The sequence below is a fragment of the Grammomys surdaster genome, unplaced genomic scaffold (genome assembly GCF_004785775.1).
Source record: "Grammomys surdaster isolate TR1022 unplaced genomic scaffold, NIH_TR_1.0 144, whole genome shotgun sequence".
Classification (NCBI taxonomy): Eukaryota; Metazoa; Chordata; class Mammalia; order Rodentia; family Muridae; genus Grammomys; species Grammomys surdaster.
Window position 1 is genome coordinate 2,649,991 of NW_021604602.1, and position 8,643 is coordinate 2,658,633.

Below are 8,643 nucleotides of genomic sequence, written 5' to 3' on the forward strand. Positions count from 1 at the left end.
CACATGTGTGCAAGCCTGCAGTCACACACAAACATAAACATACACATCATACTCAGACACGATTTTTTAAAAAAACTTAAAAGGCTTTATAAGCAAATAAAAGCTTTCCATCGAAAACCATACAGAAATGACTCAGTAGGGAAAGCAAAACGTTGTCCACGTCATGGTTCTGTTTATGCATGCATGTGTGCCTGCACATGTGCAGATGTACTGCATGTTAAGTGTACACATGCTCGAACATAAAAACCGAACTACCGCCTGCAAAACCGTGTCCCTGGAAGTCGGAAGGGAGTGAGCTGTCGGAGCAGGTTCTTGTTGAGCTTCCCCCTGTATCCCTGAGAGGTTCAATTAAGGGATGCGAGCCATAAAACAGTGCATTTTCTCCCTGCTATGATGCATTGTTTTTAATCTCGCCGCCTTGTATTATATCACGTTCCTATAATTCTTCCGACAGGAAAAAGCTTGTTTTATAAAAATATAGTCTCCGGCACTTGAAATATAAGTTTGCATCTAGACAACGTATATATCACGAAGCCAGCAAACTAACTCACTTACTTAATCCACTAAAGTTCAGGTGCTTCCTATATTATGCGAAATGTCTTGAGATATGCAGTGGCTGCCAGTGCCCATCACTGCTCCCTTACTCAAGAAAGATGAGAGGGGAAAGGGAGGGTGAAAATCCCCTCCTGGGATGCTACAGTAACATGTCTTTCATTATCACCCGGTGTCAGGACACTGGGTAATATTCACTGTGCATGAACAATAAATTACTATTTACCTGGCACTGTCTTTGATAAGACCGTCTCCTGTCTCTCTCTCCCTCCCTCTGTCCATACAGCACGGAGCAGAGCAACCTCCTCGCCTATAATTCTTATTAAGGCACTACCTTTCCAGGAGAAGAAAGCACATGCTTCCAAAGCCGCCACTCTCTGGGGTTTTTTTTTTTTTTTAGGGACCTTGTTTTTATTGGTTTGCTTTTATTTCTCCCACCCTGCTGTGTTTGAATGCCACGGTGACTTCTGTGTATACAAGTCTCATATTGAAATGTCGGCTGCAGATATATGCAATATTAAAGAGCGCTTATGAATTTTTGACATCTAATTAGTCGCTACCCAGTTAACATGTCAGGGCTCAGAGGGATTAGGAAGGCGGCCCTTTCTGAATACGTTACAGTGAGGCTCTGTCCTTTCATGTATTATTCTTTAATGGGGGTGGTGATTATTTGGCTGTGATTAATTGATGAAGCCCATTGGTCTGGCAAGTGGAACCCAGTTCGCCATTGCTCGTTCTTCTGGCTCAGAAGGGCTCTGCCACACAATCACAAGGCCCTGCTTCTCCCTGGTGCCCTCTCTGTGCCACTCAAGGCTGAAGGGCATTTCTCGGCCCCCTTTCAGCTCTTCTCTCTACTCAGACCAGTCATGGCTTGATATCCTAGCTCTGCAGAATACCACATCCTGACGCCCAGGTCAGGCCACACAGAATAGGGGATGGGGGAGACCCAACCCTGCTCCCCTGAAACAAAGTCTCTGGGTACTTCTTTCCTTTGATGTTCAACTTTTCAGGGTGATTCTTTGGTGCTTTTAACACCTGTGGCTCTCAAATGGCTCAGTTTACCCTGGGTCCAGCTGTCTGCCAAGACACCAGGTGACACGCAGCACTTTGAGAACCCTCTTGCCATTGTCTCTAACTGGAGACATTCAGAAGTCACACATATAGGAGGAGAGCCTGACACCTCTGCCTCTTCTAGGATACAGGATGTCTGGCTCTGGATGTCACATCAATGGAAGGGATCTGCTGGTGACCTCAGGGAGAGCTGGCCTTCTGCTGAGGAACATCAAGATATTCTTCTAGTCCAACTGTAAAGGGGCCCCAGAAGGAAGCAGATGTGCCCTACAGTCTCTGCCTCCTCAGGCCCCAGTAAAGCTCCCCATCTCCCAGACAAGAGCCACGGATCTCATGGTCTTGGGCTGAAGCCCAGCAGGAGCTAAAATATATAAATTAAAGAAGCTGGGAGGTGTTGGTACAGCATTGAGTAGGTGTTGGTATCGCACTGAGTTTGCTCAAGGGTCTACAGGCATGTCTCACTTTGTTCATGATTCTCCTTCAATATATGCCTGTGTATACACAGGCACGGGTGTAAGCATGTGCTGGTGAATACACACATGAGCACACATGTAGTCACACATTCATGCATACACAGGCTTGCACTGTACACTACACATAGCCCCATACTCATGTATAAACATGCACATTACACACAATGTTAATACACACAATGCATGCACACACACAAACCCATATACAATAGTTCCCACACTCATGTGCCCACATGCACACTGGCACGTGATACGACACTCACGTATTCATTCACACACTCACACACCATCGACACACTTTGTGCACACGTGCACACTACATGTAATATCACACTCATGCCTACATAGACACGAAGTCATGCACACACACACACACACACACACACTCATACACACATGAACATACCCATGAGCAGACATGCACATAGCATGTAGTATAACCATACTGTTGTGCACAGAGTTCCATGCTTGGGTACAAATCAAATGTGCGCACTTACAGATAGTAGCACACTCATGCACACATACACTTTCCTTCCCACAGCTTTCCAAACAAAGGCTCTACCATCCGACTCTCCTACCCAGGCTTCCTGGTTGTATGGACAATTACTTTTTTTTTTTTTTTGAACAGAATCACACCCATTGTGACCTTCCACCATTCAAGTCTATAATAGGGGCAGCAATGAAGCCGAGGTCCACTGGCTTTTTAAAATGCACCAACTCTGGCCAAACCATCCCCAAGATGTATAATCATGAGTAAGCCTTCACCTTCATCAGCTGGTGGGTTTAATTGCTGCACTTGATGTCAATCAGGGCGAGCCTTAGCCGTGCATGTCAGGGGGCCATTTCAGAGAATCTCCTGGACTTAAGCTTTCCTCTGCCTCCTGTCAGCTACGCTGTAAAGGGGAGAAGAGGCAGGAGCAAGATCAGGAAAGAACGACTCACTGGCACATAATGCTGGGGGGCTCCTGACACCCTCAAATGAGTCTGTCTGAGGATGAGCTGAAGATGGGACAGTTCACAGATGTGGACCCTGCCAGGAGCCAGCCCTTTGTCTCCTGAACTTTTCACGTTGATAAAAGGGAGCTGGGGGAGGAGATGAGGGTATGTGTATATCTGCTTCTCAGGGGTGGAGGTGGGTGGCTCTCTCTGGGATTAAAGGTAGGTTTGGGTAGGGGTAAGGCCAGGCCGAGAAAGAAAGAGCAGGCCGAGATGCAGAGGGCTAAAAGGAAAAAGGCGTCCGTGCATATGGTTTTCCTGCTCGGCTACAGTGGGTTCTACCCCAAGGAAACAGTGAACTTCACAGTGTAAGAGGCAGCTGAAATTTAGAATTATTGTTTCCTTCTAACAGAAGACTCATTTTCCACGGCCACATTTGCAGCATAATAAGCTTTTTGTTATTTTTTCAATTAGAGTCAATTGACCTAACAAAATGCTCAGCAATTAAGTGATTTTTGTAATGGTCCGGGGGTAATTTAGCCGAGCTTGTCAGCTGTGTTTCATGAAGCCGAGCTGTCTCTTTTTTTTTCCCCCTTCCACTGCCTCTCTCTCCTCTCTCTCTCTCCCTCTCCCTCTCTCTCCCTCTCTCTCTCTCTCTTTCTCTCTTGAGCATAATGGCTCATAATTTCGAAATCTCCCTTCTGTTTCCCTCACAATAATTCGCAATTACAGGAAGTTGTTGGAGGTGATTTTTTTTCTACCTTGCCTTTTGAGTCAGTAATTTTAAATAAAATGTACATACTTATAAAAAGCCAGCTATTACTGAAATCACTTTTTGTGTAAACTCAATTATTTTATGAATAGTGACACCAGCTTACACTGGGTCTCACTCTGAAGCCTGAAGCTTTATTATCTTCCGAGTAAAAGGGGGTAGAAGAACTCACAGCACTCCTTCTAAATCAAACCAGCTCCCAAGGGGGTAAACACAACTCCAGAAGAGCAGAGGGGATCTGGGTCACCTGGCGATGGAAAGTGGCTGGTGTCCACTCCCTGGCCCCTGGCCAAGCCCAGTGTCCCTCCCCCACCCCACCAGAGCCATGGCTGGACCAAAGCTTCTCATCCACTGATTTATGAGGGAAATCTTCATTTGCCTAATTGATTCATTTCCCTAAGCCGACATCTGGAGTTAGAATTTCTTTTAAAGGCTGTAGTCAGATGTGATGACAGGATCCGATGCTCTTCCATTGAGGGACTTCCTGTCTACACCTATCTTAAACCGGTCCTATCAGCATTCATGCGTGCATAGGGACCACGGTGGGGACAACACGCGGCTGGGGTTCTCTCATACAGATTCACCCAGGAGGCCACTCGAGTCATTACGGAGATCCATCTTTAGCCTTTCCAGTGCTCACATCTGCCCGGCTCTTTGTTTTGAAAGGGTTTCTGCTTTTCACCCCTTAGCTGCCACCCTTGTGACAAACAAGCCAGAAGCAGCCCACTTCATGTCTCGGCAGGAAACTCTGCCAGGAGGGGGCAGTAGAAGAGCAAGACAGCTAAAACCCCTTTGTGGTCAGCCCACCAGCTCAGGGAGGCCTGGCCTCTCCCGGTGCACCTGCAACCGCCTGCTAAGCTGGAAACATCCCTTAGTAAGCCTCACAAACCGCCCTGGGACCCATCCACATACCTGTTTGGATACTCTCTAATCGAATGTCCTTCTGTTTTTCTAGGGTTTGACATCCCTAATAACACCTTGAAGGCGGTGGCTACTTCCAGCTGGATGCTGGGAGCCCTGGGCATGTTTCCATCTAACTTTGAGTAGGGGAATGGGAGACTCCTTGGAGGAACCTGGAACAACTGCTCTAGACCTTAAAAGACAGGTGCCCAGCACCACAAGGCCTGTGTGGATTTATTTACTTGCCATTAAATACATCGTAAATTCTCTAACCATGTGTAAGAAGTTTAGATAGATGCTGACTCAGAAGACTTTCAGTTGTAAGTTGTCCACCAAGACATTGTGTCTATAACATCACATTCCTCTTCTCTTGGTAAAGTTGGGAAGAATCTCGGTTCAACTCTAAATGCCTCCCCTCCTCTCTGTCTGTCTCTGTCTCTCTCTCTCTCTGTCTCTCTCTCTCTCTGTCTCTCTCTCTCTCTCTCTCTCTCTCTCTCTCTCTCTCTCTCTCTCTCCATCCTTCCCTCTCCCTCTCTCTCTCTGTCCCTCACCTTCTTCTCCTCTCTCCCCAGCAGATAATTTGCCCTAAGCCAAGGCATAAAGATATTCTGGAGGCTTAGTTACGTCATAGCTCTTAACGAGGGATGTGCTTTCGAAGGGGGGTGATTCATACCTGTAACTTTGAGCTAATGGAGACCCTTGAACGGTTTCTCCGTAGTCATGGGCAGCCCTGGGCTTGGCTTTAGTTCAGCTTCTAACTCACTGTGTTTTGGTCTGGCTGGGGCTTGGGCCAGCCTCTCAAGGCTGTGATTAATCCACTGAACCTCTCATCTCTCTGACTATAAAAGCCTCAGCTACAGTCCTGAATAGCATCTTGCAGAAGAAAGAACCCAAAGCAGAAAGTATTAGACTTTCATCCAGCACCATAGGAGGGATGTAGTTATTAAATTTCAGCTGCTTATCAAACTGATATGAAAGTCATTTTGCATGATTGCACTGCATCCTGGAATCTTACGCTTTTATTTGCTGTGTATCTCTGTGCTTTCTTATTAGAAAAATACTCAAAGGATAAAAAAAAAAGCTGATAATATTATTCAGTTTTGACAATTAGGTAAGGAAAAAAATTCAAAGCAATGCTTTTCCACTGCAGCTGGCAATAAACTCGGGTTCCCCTGATAGCAGTCTACACACTGCTACCCAAGGTGACACTGGCTTTGTCTTCTAATGGCCACCTACTGGTTTTACTGGGTCCGGGTGAAGTGGAGAAACACTTCCAGTCTGTCCTGTGGTATCTGTGAATGGCATTTGTGAAATCCTTCTCATTCTCCTTTATCTGCTCACTCTGACTTAATGTCACTGCCACAGTGCTGGTTGCTAGTGGATCCCTTGGAAGGGTAACTTCGCCCTTAATTAAACATATTTTTGCTTTGGTTTGTTTGAGGCAGAGTCACATGCATTCTCCTCTGTCAAACTTGATATGTAGCCAAGGATGCTCTTGAACTTCTTTATTCGTGGAGTCGGGGATGACGGGAGTCCAGTGTCATGCCTCATTTTATCTTGGGGATGGGGATGGTTTCCAGGGTAACCATAATCTCCAATTCAAAGGTGGAAGGATGGGATGTTAGCTAGTACTTGCCTGTACCTCCCCCGTCACTTCCCTTCTTTAGCTCAACAGTTTACTCTTAAATTACACACACACACACACACACATACACACTCATACACACACACACACACTATCAATGATCTCTATAGGTGTCCGTTTGCTACCTTTCTGTTGTCTATATAAATATTAACATGATTTCACTTATTAGCCAGTAATGTGTGATTCATTTTTCCTTTAGACTTCTTAATAGCATATTTTGAGACTTTCACACCTGCATACAATATATTCTTATAATATTCATCCTCCAATCCTACCAATTCATTCTGGCTCCATTGCCACCTCTCCCACAACTTCCTGTCCTCTCCCCCATTCCAACTGGTGCTCTACAATTACCCATGGCTGAAGGAGCATCCACTCTCATCACCAACCTCTCAAGGGCCACACACTCGAGAAAAACTAACTTCTCCCCAATCCCAAACAATCTGTCACTGTCATTGGCTCCTTAGAGAGGAGTGGGGCTCCTGATAGCCCCCTCTTTCATGCTGACTGACTCCTGGTACAGATCTTGTGCAGATAACCACAAGTGCTTTGACTTCATGGGTGTAACGATCTCTTCATGTCCAGAAGACACTCTTGCCAATCTTCCTCAATCTCTGCTTCCTATAAGCTCCCTTTTTTTCGATGGTACCCAAGCCTTGAGGGGAGAGAGACAATACAGCTGTCCCATTTGGGGCTGAAAACCCCACAAGACATTTACGTCTACACTTTCACCAACTGTGAATTTCTGTCTTCATCTCTATCCACTGCATAAAGAAACTTCACTGAGAAGTCTGGGAACATCACCAATCTATGGACAGAGAGAGAATAATTTAGAGGGAAGTTTGAAATTGTGTCAGTTGAGCAAGATACTTGTATTAGGTTCACTCCCCAGTCAAGTGGCCTTGGCAAGATTTATAAGCATGGACGCCGGTTTCTTCCTGTGATGCTGACCTTAAATACAACAATAGCAGCTGGTCGCCCTTATAATTGTCACACCACTGTTATACCCATGAGCACGTCTTCCTGATCTGTTCACTGTAGTTTATAGGGCTCACATCTGGGTGAGATTATAGGTGACCCCTGATGCCCAGCAGCCTGCATAGGACCTTATAGCCCTGTGAAGGTTTCTCAGTAGGAAGAAAACTTCCTGGTCAGACCAACTTGGATTCTCTACCTCCTGTGGCAAAGTATATAGTGAGTTACAGTGTTTTAACCTTCAAGTGCTTATACACAACCAAGAGCAATACCAATCGCCTGTGTTCTCTGGGGTGTCTCTAGGATACCCATGATCAAACGTAAGAGGGAAGTAGTCCATAGTGATACAAGGGGAAAAGAGAAAGATTGGGGGAAAGTTTATGAAGGTAGAAGGATGGGAAGTCAAAATGGAGGAGGCAGAGAGGAATAATTAACACTAAAGATGTTTGAAAATGTCATATTTGAATCTACTGTTTTATAAACTACCTGTCCATGTGCACGCCACACACACACACACACACACACACACACACACACACACACACACTCCTTTAAATTACTTTTGTCAGAAATAACCTATCCAAGAGATAATGCTTATCCCAGAAGCCAACAGTTGTCCAATGAAAAGTACAGTGCCAAGTGTGGGATACTTTAGACTTCTTAACAAGTTGTAAAGGTAGGACAGAGGAAACTCAAAGACTTGACAAATGCTACCTAGTTGGTATAGGATACTCATGTAACCAAGCCAGGAGTATGAGGCTGTAAGGGGAAGCTGGTTTGGTCTTACTTGCTGTCAGAAGTTCTGACTACGCTACTCTTCCTGGAGTGTCTGTCAGCCTATGGCTTTACTGCTGGTCTTCTCCATAATTTTTGGATTTAGATAGGGAAAAGGATGCTGGAAGGCCCAGGGTTTTAAAAATTCAGCATTAACCTGGACTGGTACAGATACAGATAAGGGGGCAGCCCACTAATTACAGTTCTAGATGGGGAAGTGGGGACCTCCACCAGGAGAGATCTTTCTACCTCAAGGTCAAAATGGATCATAGCTAATATGTTGAGCACCTACCCGGAGCTGACATGATAGCTAGTGACAGGGCAACTGTGGTCTAGCTGTGCTATCAGAATCAGAAAGGACGTGATGGTTTGTCAGAGGGGATCAGTACCTTTGAAAAGTAGAAATGAGGCAGAGTCAGTCAAGAAGGGAAGAAATGCAGAAAGATTCAGTCTTTTACAAAATGGCCCCCGTTTTGTCTAAGGGAAGGAAAGTCTCTTTCCTATGGGCCTCATGGTGCATGATCGTGAAGAGCAAGTTGAACCAA